Source organism: Delphinus delphis, chromosome 8 (genome assembly GCF_949987515.2).
Source record: "Delphinus delphis chromosome 8, mDelDel1.2, whole genome shotgun sequence".
NCBI lineage: Eukaryota > Metazoa > Chordata > Mammalia > Artiodactyla > Delphinidae > Delphinus > Delphinus delphis.
The window spans coordinates 50057083-50076475 of record NC_082690.1 but is presented as its reverse complement, the minus strand read 5'-3'; positions in this window follow the sequence as shown (position 1 = coordinate 50076475).

The window sequence follows — 19393 nt, the reverse complement described above, 5'->3', positions numbered from 1 at the left end:
AATGACAGTGAAATTGCTTTGGAGTGTGTGAAATGCTATACAGATGTTAGATTTTTAAAAATTATTCATCAGCATGTCAGCAATATGCAATATTCTGTACAGAGTACAAATCCTAAGGAGAATCACCCCCTCAAAGGCAACAACAACAAAAAATGAAGAGGAAAAGATGCCTCATAAAAATCAAAATCAGCAGACAAAACAAATTAGCATGAGGCCTGTAACATTCAATATGCTTTACTTAATTCTTTGCAAATGTCCAGAATTAATCCCAGACCTATAAAATATTGTTTCAGCTACATGGTTCCTAAATGGTCAGATAGCCAAACTCTCTTATTTTATTGAAGCTGAAATGGAAAGGCAGAGAGAAGGGGTGCTTGTGTGTAAAGGCAGCTACCTCACAGTAGTGTCCAGAACTAGAGCCCAGGAGTTTTGACACTGAATCTGAGCCTCTTCACGTTAAGAAGGATTCACTTCAGAGGACTGTAAAAAGAAGCTGATCTGCTCACTATCACAGCTTAAGACATACTGTACGAGCGTCCCCTGCTTTGGTTGTCGGCTACAATGGACTATGCATATCTCTTAGTTTCTAGAAATGTATGTGAGTGTACCAAATCCTCCCTTCCCAAGGACAATAATCTCTAAATCGAGTTATTGCTTATGAAAATATCTTGATTCTTAGTGAGAAAGAGACTCAAATGGTTTCGGACTTGAAGCAAATGAAGGACACAACTTGCAATGCTAAATTTCATCTCCGTGGTAGAGCAGCTTCATGTTTTACTTACATGCATCTGCTTTTCCTCATTATTCCTCTGCTAGTCAAAAAGGCTGCCTTGAGCTAATTTCTTTCTAAATAAAATCTTTCTAATCAGATTTTCCACCCTATATGGATTTCATATGAAAATGATCCTTATCCTGAAAATTAAAAATATTTTTCCCTGTATATCAATGTGCGGTAGAGATAACACCTAGAAGGCCTTAAAGCAAAAGACAGAGTGACAGCTGATTCATTTGAATTTGTTACAGCAGGTTATGTATTTGACATGCCAGGGGTGAAAAGAGACAGGAGACAGGGGTCTTGAACTAAGAGCTCAGGATTTGAGGTCAGGTTTGAGTTTCTGTCTCAGTAGTACCACCATTAGCATTGTTACCTTAGGCAAGTTCTTTAAGTTCTTTGAACTTCAGTTTCCTCTTTTTAAAAGTGAGAATGATGTCATCAATCTCACAGGGCCATTGTGAGGAATGAAGGAGAAATAAGAGTGGCTAATATTTAATGAGCACTTACTACGTGCCTGGCAATATGCTGAGTCCTTTACACGCATCATCTTATTTAGCTATCACCACAACCTTATTAGGTGGGTTCAGTTACGGTCTTCATTTTGCAGATTAAGAAATTGAGGCTTAGGTTAATTCACCTACAAATTTGCACAGAAATTATGGGTGGAGATAGGGCTTGAACATGGATCTGTTTAACTCCAAACTCTGTACTTTTTCTGAACCACTGTGCTATACCCATCTGAAAGTTTATATCTTTGTTTACATCTACATCTATTATACAGATACTTATATACATTTTTATGTCTCAGATATATCTGTCTCACATCATCTGCCTACCTATCATATCTGCCACATAAGTCACACAGAAGCTAGTACAGTGCATGCCAAAAGCCACATTGGTAAATGTGATAAGAGTTCAGAGGAGGGAGATCACATTGGACTTTGGTGGTCAGCAGTGCTTCAGAAAAGAGATGAAACTAAAGCTGAGCCTTGTAGGATGGTGTGACCAGCACTGTTGATTGCTCACTCTATCCTCCATTCTTCCCTTGCTCCTCAGTAACAGAATGCCCTGTTGAATGATATGGTTACAGCCTCCCTTGCAGCTAGGGGTGGCAGCTAGATGTGACTAAGTTTGGCCAGGGATATGTAAATGAACATGTTATCTAGTAATTCCAGGAAGTCTCTTAATGGAAGGAAGTACATTACTTTTTATCCCTTCCTCCATCTTGTTGCTTGGAAGTTGGGCATGAAGGCTGGAATTCTAGCAACCACTTGGACCTTGAGGATGAGGGCCATACCATAAGAATGGCAGAGGAGAGAGCTGGTGGGGACCTGGCTTCCTGACCATTCTGAAATTGCCAGTCCAGCCTGAGGCTACCTACCTCTGGGGCTTTCTTATGTGAAAGAAAAATAATGTCCAATCATTAAACTATTGTTATTTTGGGTTACATGCAGCCAAAACACAGATACAGAGGGGAGAGCTTGGATTTGATAGGTGAGGGCTTACTAAGCTGAGGAATCTATCAGAATGTGAGCAAGGTAAAGAGAAACTAAATTTTCGCCAGGTCCTTCTAGATCTGCTTTAATTGTGGAGGAGATTATAATCAGATATACCTGAGCTGAAATTCAGCTTCTAGCAAGAAACTTACTTGATGAACTTGGGAAAGTCCCTTCATAAAAGTCCTGCACACCCATGCTAATGTGTGTGTGTTGGCGGGGCGGGGGGGAGGTTTTCCCACACCGACAAGCAATTTTTTTTGACACCAATTGGGTGTCCTACAATTCACCTCAATTCTGATGCTGTGTGGCTGGAGATAGCATCAGATTCCACAAGTTGAGAACTCAATCCCAGACAACCACCCTGCACTTCTGATGCATCACAAGCTCAGGTTTTTACGTGTACTTCTGACCAACTAGCTATAAATCACAAGTTCCCAACACCTCCTCCTTGAGTTTGATTCATTTGTTAGAGTGGCTCACAGAACTCAGGAAGATGGTTTACTCCACAGATTACTGATTTATTATAGAGGATATTAAAGGATACAAATCAACAGGGAGATGAAGAGATACATAGGGCAAGGTATGTGAAAAGGTCTGGAACGTCCAAGCCCTCTCCAAGCACACCATCTTCTCCCAAATCTTCACATGTTCACCAACCTTGAAGGTCTATGAACACTCTCCTTTTGGGTTTTTAGGAGGCTTCATCACGTAGGCATAACTGATTAAGTCATAAACCACTGGGACTGAACTCCATCTCAAGCCCCTCTGCCCTCCGTGGAGGTCAGGGGTAGAACTGAAAGTTCCAACTCTAAGCATATGGTTGGCTCCCCTGGCAGCCGGCCCCCACCTTTAGGTCTAGTCCAAAAGTCACCTCATTAACATAACAAAAACACCGTATTATTATAATCTGTTAGGAAACTTGTTTTAGTTTTGTGCCAGAAGCTAGGGTGAAGACCAAGTATGTAATTCTTATTATATTTCACACTTTACCTGAGTTCAGCTTCCTAACCTATAAAAAGGGATAGTAATATCTACTCTATGGGGTTATTGTGAGGATGGGAGAGAATATTAAACCTTAGGCAAGTCCCTTAACTTTCCAGCTTCTTGGATACATAAGTTTGAATAAATGTTGTCCATTATCATTATCATCTATTGTGGCCATGCCTTCTGTGACAAGAGATGATTAAATTTTTAGTACTTGGAGCACTGTACTTACAGCTCTCTCCTCTGCCATTATAATCGGAAGATCTAGAATATCCCCTTTGCAACAGCCTACTTGCTACTTAGCTTTGGACAAGTCACCTTTTTGAGCCTCAGTGTCCCTATCTGTAAAATGGCCATGACAACCTGCTTTTCATGAGTCTTTTATGAGAATTAAATAAACGAAAGGTGAGAAGTAAGGCTTTGGGAAGGTATGGCTTCCTTCACAATCGTGTGACCTTGAATTCTGCCAGTGCCTGGTATATCCTGCCTTATCCATCCAACTGAACATTGGCACCAGCTCCAGACAGTCTTAAATTATCTTCCAGATTTGGGAGACTGGACTGCTGGTGAGGCCCTGGTACCTGGTCAGTTCCAGGGATCTAATTTTCTCCAAACATAGTGCTAAGGTCTCACCGTCACCTGCCTTGAATTATCAGGCAATAACACCTAATGGTTAAGAATACAGGCTTTGAAATCGGACTTGGCTTTAAATAGCTGCTTTCACATTCTAACTTTGTGACCACAGGAAAGCCTCTTAATTCTCTGAGCAGAGCTTCAGTTTCCTCATCTATGAAATAGGGATAGTAACAATCACTTCCCCAGTTGACATGAGAATTAGATGAGCTGGTATTTAAGTGAAATCTCACTACAAATGCCATATGTTATACTTAATGTTATTTCCTTATTTCCCCTCGAGTCAGCTTTTATTAGGACCCTGTCATGCATTCACTGGGAGTTAACCTGCATAGTCAGGAGTAGTCTGCACAGAGAGGGAAAGGGCTTTCAGGAGGATGCTGTTTCTATAGCAACCATCTGTTAAATCTCTCGGGATCTCAGAAACAGGCCAGGGCTAGAGGAATTGGCAAAAACAGAGAAGACAGATCAGATAATCTGCCTCTGGGTGCCCTCTGGGAGAAGGGAGGGCCTCCGGAGTCTCCTAGTGCCTGGTGCAATCGGATTGAAATGCTGCAGGTCTGGGCCAATAAAACCTGTGGTTGCCATAGGAACTGCTTGGCATTTAGTAGCTCTAAAAGCTATTCCTTTCAGCACAATGGAATAATGGAGTTTGAGGTCTGGAGCACATTGAGCACAAATGGGGAAACTAAGGCCAAAAGAGGGAAAGGTTTGCCAAGGGCATTCAGTTCCTCAAGTTCTATAATGCCTACCTAGTTCAGTGCCTCTTCACGAACTTATTCTTTCAATAAATATTCGTTGAGCACTTACTATGTGGAAAGACCTGGTTAGGAATGGAGGCTGCATAGACAAATGAAAGAAGATCCTTATCATCTAGGTCAGGTCTAATGGTGAAGAGAAACATACGGCATACAAAGGAAAAAACTCCCTTGTTTCTTCTATTCACCAACTAAAGGAAAACAGTGTTTTCTTCTACTACTCTCAACACTCTGACATCAGATGTGCGGATTTTTCACACCAAGCAATTCTCCGTGGACACTGACTGGGTGTCCTACAATTTAACTCCATTCTGATACTATCTAACTGTAGGTAGCATTAGATCCCACAGGTTAAGGTCTCAGTCCTACAAGACCGTATCCCCAAACCTACCCCCAACTTCAGACACCAGTTGCAAGTCCTAAAGCTTTACCTGTACTTCTGACCGACTGGCTATAAATTGCAAGTCCCCATGACCCCTCCTCAGGTTTGATAATTTGGTAGCACAGCTCATAGAACTCAGAAAAACAGTTTACTTACTAGATTACCAGTTTATCATAAAAGGAACAGGAACAGCCAAATGGAAGAGATGCAGTGGGCAAAGTACGTGGAAAGGGGTGTGGAGTTTCCATGCACTCTCTAGGCGTACCACCCTCCCAGTACATTCATGTGTTCCTCAACCCTGGAAGCATTCTGAACCCCTTCAGTTCGGGTTTTTTTATGGAGGCTTCATTACATAGGCATGACTGATTACATCATTGGCCATTAGTTAACTGACTCAACCCCTAGACCTTCTCCCCACCCTGGAGGTTGGGGCGGGGGAAAGCTAAAAGTTCCAATCCTCTAATGACATGGTCCATTTTCCTGGCAACCAGCTTCCATACAGGAGCCCCAGTCACAGCCATCTCATTAGTAAACAAAAAGACACTTGTCACTACAGAGATTCCAAGGGTTTTAGGAGCTGTGCGCCAGGTTAAGGGGCAGGGGGTTGCACAGAGGCCAAATATATATTTCTTACTATGTCACATCATGTTTTAAGAGCTCTGATAGGGGTACTGGGAAAGCATGTGGTAGAAGCTCCTAGGTAGCCTGAATGTGCTGGGAAGGAGGAGGGAGAAGACATTTAAGTTTAGAGGCGAAGTAAGAATTAGCCAGATGAAGGTGGATGGAGGAGGTAAGATGTACCAGGCAAAGGCAAGAGCATGTGAAAAGACCTAGAGGAAGGATAGAGAAAGCTAGATGCTGAATTTAAAGCAGTTCATCCTGGCTGGAGAAGATCATGAAGTCAAGGGGCAGCAACAGATGAATCCAGGAAGAAAGTTAACAAGATCCAGATCATGAAAGGCCTTGAAAGCTTCCATAAGGGATCTGGTCTTCATTCCCTAGGCAATGGAATGAACTTTTAATGGCCTTTCTTTTTTTTTTTTTTTTTTAATGGTCTTTCTTTAGATGCTCTCTTTATAAAAGATTGTCTTTTTTATTAAACATGACAGCTATTTAAAAAGTCTACAAATCTTTACAGATATAGATAAAGAAAATATGGCTAAATATTAACAATTGTCAACATTTTGTTAGCTCATAGGTATACAGATGTTCATTATACTATTTTGGTGTACCATTTCTTAATGTATGTATTTTTTTTATAATAAAAAGGTTTAGGGAAAAAAATGACTGTTGTTGCTCTGCCATGCCCTTGAATTGCTTGGGCCAGTTAGTCAGTCAATGCACAGGTACTCTGTGCCTAATTTTTACAAATAATGTGTCCAAACAGGCATATGGAAAGATGTTCAACATCACTAATCGTCAGGGAAATGCAAATCAAAACTACGAGCTATCACCTTACACCTGTCAGAATGGCCATCAACAAAAAGAACACAAATAACAAATGTTGGCAAGGATGTGGAGAAAACTGTTGGTGAGAATGTAAATCGGTACAGCCACTATGGAAAACAGTACGGAGGTTTCTCAAAAAGCTAAAAATAGAACTACCATATGATCCTGCAATTCCACTCCTGGGTATATATCCAAAAACACTAATTTAAAAAGATACATGATCCCCAATGTTCATAGCAGCATTATTTACAATTGCCAAGATATGGAAGCAACCTAAGTGTCCATCAACAGATAAATGGAATAAGAAAGTGTGCACACACACGCACACACACACACACACACACACTAGAGTACTACTCAGCTATAAAAAAGAATGAAATTTTGCCCTTTGCAACAACATGGATGGACTTGGAGGGTACTATTCTAAGTGAAATAAGTCAGAGATAAAAAGACAAATACTGTGTGATGTATATGTGGAATCTAAAACTTGCAACAAACTAGTGAATATAGCAAAAAAGAAACAGACTCACAGAGAACCAACGACTGGTTATCAGTAGGAGAGGGAAGTGGGGAAGGGCAATATAGAGGTAGGGGATTAAGAAGTACGAACTATTAGGTACAAAATAAGCTACACGGATATATTGTTCAACACAGGGAATATAGCCAGTATTTTATAGTAACTATAAATGGAGTATAAACTTTAAAAATTGTGAATCACTGTATTGTACACCTGTAACTTATATAATATTATATATCAACTATACTTCAGTAAAAACAAACAAACAACAAACAAATGATGTGACCAGTTCACAGTTATTTTTAACTTGAGTTACCTCTGATACTCTAAGAACCTATGCCTTCTAACTCCAGTAATTCCTCTGTTCCAGGAATAGTTATTTACTGTGCACCTGCTCTCTTCTAGGCATAGGGACTAAAGCAAGAAATAAGATCTGGTTCCTGTCCTCCCAGTATTTCAGTCTAGGAGGAGAGGTAATTAAGTAAACAGATCATTAGAATATAGTGAAGTAGAACATAGAAAAATGTTCAAGTTGCTGTCAGAACATATGTAGAGTGCCAGGGAAGGCTGTGCTGATTAAAATAAGAAATGTTACCCTTCCATGATCTTTGATGGAGAAATGCTAGGTGATTGGATAAGGGGGACTTGATCTTCAAGTGTCATGTCAGTGTATTTAACTGATTTCCATCCCCCTCAACCCTCAACCCCCCAAAAGAGAAACTGGCCTCTCCTCTCATTCATCTAATGATTTTGACTATTACGGGATATAAATTGTTACTAGTGATGCAAGATGTGTCTGAATTGAGAAGGGACTGCTGAAAATACTTTAATACAGATAGGGATTCAATTATGAAATACATACGATGTTTTAATTCTCTATAACTGGCCTAAAATGGCACCATGACTACTCCAAGGTGGCTGTTGATTTTTGTAGAGCAAAATAAAATTTCTTAACTTAAATCACCATTGAACAGAGATGGAAACAGAGGCATAGAAGTTGGTGGGGGAAAACAATGACACATTTAAAAATTTTTTTATCTCTACTTGCAATTGGCTCTGGAGGCAATATTAAGTTTCACCAATATTTTATTTATTTATTTGTTTACTTTTATTATTTATTTTATTTTTTGGCTGAGCTGGGTCTTCATTGCTGCACACAGGCTTTCTCTAGTTGTGGTGAGCGGGGGCTACTCTTGGTTGTGGTGCACAGGTTTCTCACTGTCATGGCTTCTCTTGTGGAGCACGGCCTCTAGGTGTGTGGGCTTCAGTAGTTGTGGCATGCGGGCTCAGTAGTTGTGGCTTGTGGGCTCTAGAGCACATGCTCAGGAGTTGTGGTGTGCTGGCTTAGTTGCTCTATGGCATGCAGGATCTTCCTGGACCAGGGATTGAACCTGTCTCCCCTGCATCAGCAGGTGGATTCTTAACCACTGTGACCCCCAGGGAAGTCCCTCACCAATATTTTAAAGTGAAGAATTTAAAAATATTTCTTCTTATAGTTTAAGAAATTTATTTCCTTAATTGATAAGAAAACAAAGTGAAACTTTTAAAAGCCCTCAAGATCATGTAGATGCAGTTAATCTTGTAGGCATCCTTTGCTGAAAGAGGCCCAGAAGAGGTTGAGAAGATGGAGAGCTGCAGCCAGGTGGGAGTGCAGATACAGGGTGGGGAACATGAATTAAGCCAGATGATATAAACCAAATTAGTACGAAAGCACTCTGTAAGAGGGGCATCTAAATTGACAGATACCATTTCCACAAGTATTAAAGTATTTAAAAGGAGAGAAAAAGGAAAAGATGGCTTTCATCAAGTGGGAAGGGATATCTCATGGAGAAAGTCACACATCTGGCCTTGGCGTAGCTTCTTAATGTATTTATTGCTGCTGATGCTTCTACTTGGGTCAGAGACCTGGCTTGAAAGCACACAGCTGTGTTGAAAGGACAGATCATTCCTCAGGAGAGAAAACTGCCTTCCTAGCCACTCCAGTGCATCCTTTTCCAACCATCATTCTTCAGCAACTAGTCCAAGGTCAACAAATAAATGGCTCATTGGGGCCAGCTGTGCAATGAGTGCACCAGGCAACAGGATGGTTGTTTCCCTACTCCCCCTCCCCACCGAGAGCTGCCCCTGACTCAGCCAGAGGCTCACTCACAAGTCTTGGCTGTTCATGGTGACATTCCAGGGCTTGGAATAGTTCCAGATGGGTCCCAGGTGTCCACAGAATGTTGACTACACTGACTGGGACTATCAGGCCACAGACCGGCCATCAGTCTCCTGCTGGATGGCTGTAACAATGACCGTATTTTATCACTACATTTCTGTTAGGCCTGCTCCCTCATTCCTGTCTGATACAGAGAAGAATGACATTACCTGCAGGTTCTACCATGCTCAAGGCCTGAACAACCCCAGCCCATGCTATAATACATTAAATCCTCACCAAATAGAAGCAGGGAAGGTCTAGAATTGCTCATTCTGCTCAAGCTGGTACCTATCCAGGTGGCTGGTGGGGGGAGCCATGGGCACCTCTGCACTCACCAAGTACTTCTCCCCACGGGACAGGCATCAGATCAGTTACCACAAAACAGTTAAACCATACAAACTCCCCCTTGCTCAAAATCCACGCTTGTCAGTTATTCTGTTTATGATTCAGTTCACATCTGGAGGGTGAACTGGTCAAATGACCTTGTCCTCTAAGCAGCCATCATTTAAATTAAAAAAAATAAAACGGAGAGACTTCCCTGGTGGTCCAGTGGTAAGGACTCCGCACTTCCACTGCAGGGGGCACGAGTTCGATCCCTGGTTGGGGGAACTAAGATCGCACATGCCGTGTGGCAAAAGAAAAAAAAAATTGTGATAAAATGCACAGAGCATAAATTTTCAGACAACAGAAAAATCACCATTTTAAAGTGTATAATTCAGGAGTTTTTATTCACAAGGTTGTGCAGACATCACCACTATCTAATTCCAGCACATTTCTATCAACTCACAAAGCCACCTTGTACCTGTTAGCTGCCACACCCAACTCCTCCTTTCTCCCAGCGTCTGACAACCACACATCTACTTTCTGTCTCTATGAATTTGTCTATTCTGGACATTTCACATAGATGCAATCATACAACATGCGGCCTTCTGTGTCTGGCTTCTTTCACTTTGCATAAAGTTTTCAAGGTTCATCCATGCTGTAGCACACATCAGTACTCCATTCTTTTTTTTTTTTTGCAGTACGCGGGCCTCTCACTGTTGTGGCCTCTCCCGTTGCAGAGCACAGGCTCCGGACGCGCAGGCTCAGCGGCCATGGCTCACGGGCCCAGCCGCTCCGCAGCATGGGGGATCTTCCCGGACCGGGGAACGAACCCATGTCCCCTGCATCGGCAGGTGGACACTCTCAACCACTGCGCCACCAGGGAAGCCCTCCATTCTTTTTTTTAATTGCCTAATAATTTCCCATTGTATGGATATATCACATTTATTTATCCATTCATTGGTTGATGGACATTTGAGTTGTATTTGCTGATTGTTATGAATAATGCTGCTATGAAATTTCATGTACAAATTTTAGTGTGGACATATATATCCAGTCCTCTTGGGTAATATACCTAGGAGTGGAATTGCTGGGTCATATGGTCATATCTCTAATGTCATTTTACTTTTCAATGAATGAACTGACATTCTCATTAGCTATCAATCTCTTATGAGCTTACTTGTATGAGTTCCTACCAGAGTGATGGTGCTATCTGGTGAGCTGACAAAATCATGCTGGAAACCTGTAAGACTAGAGTCGCTAGGTTCTCCTGGCCACCAGCCTTGTTTTCCGAAAACTTTCACAGACATACTGAAGATGATCACATTGCCCACAAAGTGCCCATCATTAAAAAAGGCTCTAAGATAAGGACTATATTTGTTCCCATGGAGATACAGCAGCCAGATTTAGATTTGTACAGAGATGCCCTTGAGTTTATGTCTGAGGAGACTTCTTCAGATGCTCTGTTCTACCTCCTTCAAGAGGGAGATGTGACCTAGAACATCTTGCTGTCATTTTCTACCTAAAATGAATGCAGTCACTTGCTTTTTCTCACTTTCTTTCCCTTGTCCTCCACATAGCTGTTGCTCCTCTCAACCACTTCACCACAGGTGCAGCGTGTAGTCCGAGTTAACTGTGGGAACAGGTGCGGGCTAGAAAGGAGGATGGGCCTCATGCGGTGAGCTGGTGAGGACCCCACGGGAAGCTTCAGGAACCAAAGGAACAGCTCAGGGCACAGGTTAGCTTGAATGGTGATGTTCTGGGGTACCTGTGAGACACTGGAGGGTTGCTCACTATCTGGGTTATGTTTTACTGATTTTTCTTAATTTTAGAAACTTTTACTTAAAATAGTAATATGTTAGGAAGCACAGAAAGGAACAAATAAAAATTAAAAAATCACTGGACTCCAGAGATAAACATGGCTAGTTTTTTTTCCCAGGTGAATGTTCTTTCTCTCTAAACAAGCAGGATTATGCTGCCACATTCTAGACAATTTGCATCCTGCTTATTTTGTTTCCCTATGTCATTCAATAGTCTTCAAAACACCATTTTAAGTGGCTGTATATGTGATTTTGTGTCACCTATTTGGAGGACCACTATTCAAAAGACTTACCTCATTAGGTCCCATTTGTTTATTTTTGTTTTTATTTCCATTTCTCTAGGAGGTGGGTCAAAAAGGACCTTGCTGTGATTTATGTCATAGACTGTCCTGCCTATGTTTTCCTCTAAGAGTTTGATAGTTTCTGGCCTTACATTTAGGTCTTTAATCCATTTTGAGCTTATTTTTGTGTATGGTGTTAGGGAGTGATCTAATCTCATACTTTTACATGTAGCTGTCCAGTTTTCCCAGCACCACTTATTGAAGAGGCTGTCCTTTCTCCACTGTACATTCCTGCCTCCTTTATCAAAGATAAGGTGACCATACATCCGTGGGTTTATCTCTGGACTTTCTATCCTGTTCCATTGATCTATATTTCTGTTTTTGTGCCAGTACCATACTGTCTTGATTACTGTAGCTTTGTAGTATAGTCTGAAGTCAGGGAGCCTGATTCCTCCAGCTCCATTTTTCGTTCTCAAGATTGCTTTGGCTATTCGGAGTCTTTTGTGTTTCCATAGAAATTGTGAAATTTTTTGTTCTAGTTCTGTGAAAAATGCCATTGGTAGTTTGATAGGGATTGCATTGAATCTGTAGATTGCTTTGGGTAGTAGAGTCATTTTCACAATGTTGATTCTTCCAATCCAATCTCTCCATCTATTTGTATCATCTTTAATTTCTTTCATCAGTGTCTTATAATTTTCTGAATATTACTCAGCCATAAAAAGAAACGAAATTGAGCTATTTGTAATGAGGTGGATAGACCTAGAGTCTGTCATACAGAGTGAAGTAAGTCAGAAAGAGAGAGACAAATGCCGTATGCTAACACATATATATGGAATTTAAGAAAAAAAAAATGTCACGAAGAACCTAGGGGTAAAACAGGAATAAAGACACAGACTTACTAGAGAATGGACTTGAGGATATGGGGAGGGGGAAGGGTAAGCTGTGACAAAGCGAGAGAGATGCATGGACATATATACACTACCAAACGTAAGGTAGATAGCTAGTGGGAAGCAGCCACATAGCACAGGGAGATCAGTTCGGTGCTTTGTGACCGCCTGGAGGGGTGGGATAGGGAGGGTGGGAGGGAGGGAGACGCAAGCGGGAAGAGATATGGGAACATATGTATATACATAACTGATTCATTTTGTTGTGAAGCAGAAACTAACACACCATTGTAAAGCAATTATACTCCAATAAAAAAAAAAAAAGACTTACTCTCCCATCCCTGCCGAGACCTGTTAGTCCTCTTCCATTATGGTTCTCAGAAATAAACTAAAATTCCAACCTCTCTGTCTGCAGAGGGAAAAGAAAAAAACTTCCGAGGATTGACACAATAAACACACTAGCTAGGGGTAAGTTGTCACCAAAGCAGTCATCTGCGCGGCTTTGCTGGGCACCCCCAGCCTGCTTCAGCCTCCCTCCTTCCCATCACTTCCACAGCCCTCTGTCCTCCCTCCTGAATTGCGGTCTAAGAAGGAAGTGGAAAGTGAGTATCACGTTGATGGGCAACGTGAAACCCTATTCTCTCAACTAGGCAACTCCAAGTGACACGTAAGCGATCCTGTTCCATAGTTTCTGCTGTGCTAAGAACTGCTATTCAAGATGGCTACTGCCCCCACCCATTGGCCAAACTGGATAACACTACACTACACTACTTGCTGTGATGAGATACATCTACTATAGTACGAAAACTCCCACTTGCTGTCTTCTACACTGTGGAGCAGGGTTCTACTTGCCATACCAGTTCTTGGCCTTTCTAATGAAAATCTGGAGAAAAGAGGAAGAGGGGATTATAAGAGGTATGTGGCAAGGAGGCTGATTGGAATGGGAGGAAAGGGTTAAAGGAAATAAAAGGGACCAGCCTCAGGATGGGTGGGCTGTGGATAGGAGAGAATGAAAGTGGATTTTAAAAAAGAATTATGAGATTCCAACATTGTGTTCCCTTCATGGTGTTTGAGATATACAAGTAAGAAGCTTGTGTTATTTCAAAATTACTTTTAGTAGCGTGGACTGTTTCCTCACAACATTTCACTAGGAGTGAATCATGACATTTTATAAATACCACCCTAGGAAATAAGGAGGGGCAGGGAAGTCTGTGACCAGTCAGATAAGTGGAGCTCAAAATCAGGTGAGATTTGGGACTGTCTACTTTGATACTGTTGGGGGAGGCCTAGGAGAAAGGTAATAAAATTTTCAGAACCAGGGTACCCAATACTTATATTCTGCCTTTGGTTGGACTATAGGAATGGGTATATTTGCTGGATAGAGAAGTGCTAGGAGATAAGACCCTTGACTTCATGATGGCTTGACCCATGACCCCACTTTCATAACTTTCTTATTAGTGAGACTCCTTCCCTCACAGCAATAATCAGAATCTGTATTTATGACTCTCTGATGAGTATGTCCAAAGCTGACCCTGATGTGGTACTAATGCTGTCTGGGCAAGACAATGCAAGAAACAGAGAAAAGGAAATGGGGTGTGGTGAGGCGGAAACATTCCTGGTTAGGTCTCAGAAAATGAATTTATATCTCTCTGAACTAAACTGACCTATTGTTTCTCAATACAATATTCAAGAACAGGCCCAATGAAACATCAGAGATAGATGTTTTCAGTGTCAGCACAGTATATGGTTTGATGGTTTCAAGAAGGAAAATAGTTGGCATAAAATTAGAACTTGGGGACAGCAGCAAGTCCTCGTGAATAATAACTGATCTGATTTCTAGATAACAGCAACAAGTTGAACTGTCTTAAAGACCTCTAATGTAACTATATTTTAATTTTATTCAGCAAGACTCCGCTCCTTAGTACTGGGAACCAAATGACTCCCTAGTGACTGGGGATCCTGGTCATTAATCGTGTCAAGGGGTAAATGAGTACATACCATAGTGGGCATTCAGAAGAGAAAGGAATGGGAGGGATGTGCATGTGCGTGTGTATGTGCATGCACCTGTGTGTGTAGAGAACGGACCCTCAGTTATACAGATATGCTATAGTTTGTATAACCATTTCTCCCACTTTTGAAGTTTGCTTTTTTCTAATTTTATACTAGTATATAAAAAAGATACAAATGAACTTATTTACAAAACAGAAAGAGATGCATAGACACAGAAAACAAACTTATGGTTACCAAAAGGGGAAAGGGGGGCAAAGAGATAAATTAGGAAGTTGGGATTAACAGATAAGCACTGCTATATATACTACTATATATAAAATAGATAAACAAGGACCTACTGTATACCACAGGGAACTCTACTCATTAGTTTGTAATAACCTATAAGGGAAATGAATCTGAAAAAGAGTATCTCTATCTATAGATGTATATTTATAACTGAATCACTGTGCTGTACACCTGAAACTAACACATTGTAAACCAAACTATACTTCAACAACAACAACACAATCTGTCCACAATGAAAACAACGTTACTGTGAACATCATATAAAGATCTTATTAGAGGTTTTGGATAGGTACAGTTTAAAAGCTGGTTTTCACATCTTATCAAACCGTATTCTTACAGTAACCTTCTTCAGCAGAGATGATGATTATTCTCATGATGCAGATACAGAGACATAAAAACACGCAGTATTTTCAGGGCCACAGAGCTTCACGGGCTGGGTTGGGGAGAATACAGTTTGGTGTGACTCCAGTGATTGTGTTCACACTATTATATTCTATCACAGATCCCGTAGTCCCTGTGCACCAGGAGGGGCACACACAATTTAACAAATAAGCCGGACTTCTCAGGGAAGATGAATAAAAAATAGTTCTAACCTTTAGGGAGTTTTCAGTCTGGCAATACAGATGGACAAGTTAACAAAATATAGCAAATGCCACAAAATTTAGGCTCGCTTAATTTTGAATGCTTATGAAGCTTTTAACTTTGTGTGTGTGTCCGTGTGTGTGTGTGTGTGTGTGTGTGTGTGTGTGTGTGTGTGTTTGTACCATTTGTAAGAGGTCAAATTAAGATTTCTTTGATCTATAGGATTATACTGATTTTGGAATACTAGGTGTTAGAGTGTGAATTATTTTTTGAAAAAAAATCAACTATAAAATACATCAAGGAGAAAAGCTGTCCTCTTTTAAGTTCATTTCTCAATTACAGTTATTTTTGTAAGTAGTCAGCTCACTTTATTCATAACTGGGCAACTTGTTCCTTCTATCCAGTAAGTTCCTATCAAAAGAGGTGAGATATGCACCCTCACATCATGCACAGAATTAAACTCAAAACTGCTTAAAGCCTTAAACATAACACATGACACCATGAGACTTGGGTCAGTCTCCCAAGGCAATAGGAATAAAAACAAAAATAAACAAATGGCACCTAATCAAACTTACAAGCTTTTGCACAGCAGAGGAAACCACACACACACACACACACACACACAAAACACCTATGGAATGGGAGAAAATATTTGCAAATGATGTGACAGACAAAGGCTTAATCTCCAAAATATACAAACAGCTCATACAACTCAACAACAACCAAAAAACAGCCCAATCGAAAAATGGGCAGAAGACCTTAATAGACATTTCTCCAAAGAAGACATACAGATGGCCAAAAGGCACATGAAAACATGCTCAGCATCACTAATTATTAGAGAAATGCAAATCAAAACTACAACCAGGTACCACCTCACACTGGTCTGAATGGCCATCATTAAAAAGTCTACAAATAATAAATGCTGCAGAGGGTGTGGAGAAAAGGGGACCCTCCTACACGGTTGGTGGGAATGTAAGTTGGTGCAGTCACTGTGGAAAACAGTGTGGAGGTTCCTCAGAAAACTAAAAATAGAATTATCATATGATCCAGCAATCCCACTCCTGGGCATATATCCAGACAAAACTATAATTCAAAAAGATACATGCATCCCTATGTTCATAGCAGCACTGTTCACAATAGCCAAAACATGGAAACAACCTAAATGTCCATTGACAGATAAATGGATAAAGAAGATGTGGTACATATATACAATGGATTGCTACTCAGCCATACAAAAGAATGAAATAATGCCATTCGCAGCAACATGGATGCAACTAGAGACTATCATACTAAGTGAAGTAAGTCAGAAAGAGAAAGACAAATACCATATGATGTCACTTATATGTGGAATCTAAAATATGGCACAAATGAACCTATCTACAAAACAGAAACAGACTCACAGACATAGAGAACAGACTTGTGCTTGCCAAGGGGGAGGAGGGAGGGGGAGGGAAGGACAGGGAGTTTGGGATTAGCAGATGGAAACTGGTATAATTAGGATGGATAAACAACCAGGTCCTACTGTATAGCACAGGGAATTACATTCAATATCCTGTGATAAACCATAATGGAAAAGCATATGAAAAAAAGAATGTATGTATGTGTATAACTGAGTCACTTTGCTGTACAGCAGAGATTGGCACAGCACTGTAAATCAACTATACTTCAATAAAAAAAATAAAATTAAAAAAAAAGAGGTGAGGGGCTTCCCTGGTGGCGCAGTGGTTGAGAGTCCGCCTGCTGATGCAGGGGACACGGGCTCGTGCCCCGGTCCGGGAAGATCCCACATGCTGCGGAGCGGCTGGGCCTGTGAGCCATGGCCGCTGAGCCTGTGCGTCCGGAGCCTGTGCGTCCGGAGCCTGTGCTCCGCAACGGGAGAGGCCACAGTGGTGAGAGGCCCGCGTGCCGCAAAAAAAAAAAAAAAAAAAGAGAGGTGAGGCATGAAGAAGGAACTTGGGAAGCTTAAAAGAATCATAATTTCAAAAAAAGTTTACAATTATTTTGACTTGTCCTGAGCCAGAGTTAATTTGTTTCTCCATTCACTTAACCAAAATTTATTTAATATGCTACATGTATTGACATTTGCAAATATTATTCCTCATCCTCAATAACTCTCAAGGCGATAACCTTCAAAATAAATATTATTTTCATTTTGCCAATGCAAACACAGACATTCAGAAAGGTGACTTTAGCTCTCACAGAGGAATTAGATTGCCAAGGTAGATTGTACAAGTAGTAAATGTTAGAGCTGGGAGTTCATGCAGGTAAGTCCTTGCTCTTTCCACCATGGTATAACAATGACATAGTATGCTATCTTCTGGAGTGGTACTGCCCATCCTTTCCTTGGCTCTGACTTGGTAGAGAAGGTTTACACACAGGAAGTATGCTTTCCAAAGTACTTCCTGGGGCAGGAAATTTCCACTACCCAAGGCAACCCCTTTTCTTTACTCATAAAAGCATAAAGACATGAAGGCAAGCAAGAGAAAGTGATAGTATTTTTATAGTTATACCTTAAAATCTACTCAAATTTATAAGAAGTCAATGTTTCACAAAGTTTTGTTCTTTGACAATTACAATCATGACATCAAATTATTTCTGCTATACCTCATGCCTCTGAATTACATCAATGTGCTTGAGAGCTAGTGCCCCAGAGCAATAATTCCCAAAGCATGGTCAAAAAAGCTCTCCCAGGGCTTCCCTGGTGGCGCAGTGGTTGCGAGTCCGCCTGCTGATGCAGGGGATACGGGTTCGTGCCCCGATCTGGGAGGATCCCACATGCCGAGGAGCGGCTGGGCCCGTGAGCCATGGCCGCTGAGCCTGCGCGTCAGGAGCCTGTGCTCCGCAACGGGAGAGGTCACAACAGTGAGAGGCCCGCGTACCACAAAAAAAAAAAAAAAAAAAAAGCTCTCCCGAATGGTCCCAAACTGATCAAACATGCCACTCCTAATGGATGAGTGACACTAAATTCCATAGACTTCCTTTTTTATGTACAACTATTAACTTACTGCCTGAGTTTTAAAGGGCTATTAAACATAAGTTAAAATCAGACATTAAACCAGAGTTTATTTAGGACTCCAATATTCCACTAAGAAGTCTGGGAACTACAGAAAACAGAGAAAAGTTACAAAGCTGCTACTACACATATGTGCTTGCAGAGAGTTAAAAAGCCCTCTAATTTAGGGAAGAACATTTTCTCTATCACGTCTAATGCTTTCACAATTTCTGTCCTGCAGCTTTTCTAAAAGCATTCATCCTTGATCCTTGTGAAGTGAGAGACTTATTTCCAAATATGATAAAGAAGAATGGTTAAGGCTAGGTGGATATGTAGCAAAGTATGTTTTACAGGAATGGAGGATTAGCAGGGACTTAGTAAAATATATGAGAAAGAGAAAACAAATAAGATGAGCCTATGATTGCCCCAAGCTTTCTTTCTGGAGAGTTTCCAGGCAGCAATGTGGTGGGGCAGGGGGTGGAATCCAGGGAAAACCAGAGGCTTCCCAAGTAAAGGAAACAGAGTAGGGAATCCAGGGAGACCAATGTGGCTAGAGTTTGAAGGTCAGACAATCAGAGAGGACAGACCTGTCCAGCAAAAGAACTCCTGAGATCCACATAGGGTCCCCCTGAGTCTTCAGCTGAATACTAATCAGCACATGTGTGTAAGGAAACTAAAGAAACAAAGTTAGGTTGGAATAAGAACCACCTGAAAGAATAGAGGGAAAAATCCATGGTGATCACACAAAGCTTAAAATAGTTTATGTTCTCATGAGTCAGAAATGGATAGATGGGACACAGCAGAGCACTCAGGTAATTGCCTCAGCAATAGGGAAAAATCAGTCCTAAACTACAGGCTGCTCTGATCCCACTTAATGAAGTTTAAAAGCAAGTCTTGAAAGGATCAACCTGTCTTCAAGTTACTTAACTGTGTCCTGAACAAAGCTCAAGGGTATCTATAGGCATACAAAATATCTAGCACCAAACAAAGTAAATTTCACAATGGTTGATATTCAATCAAAAGT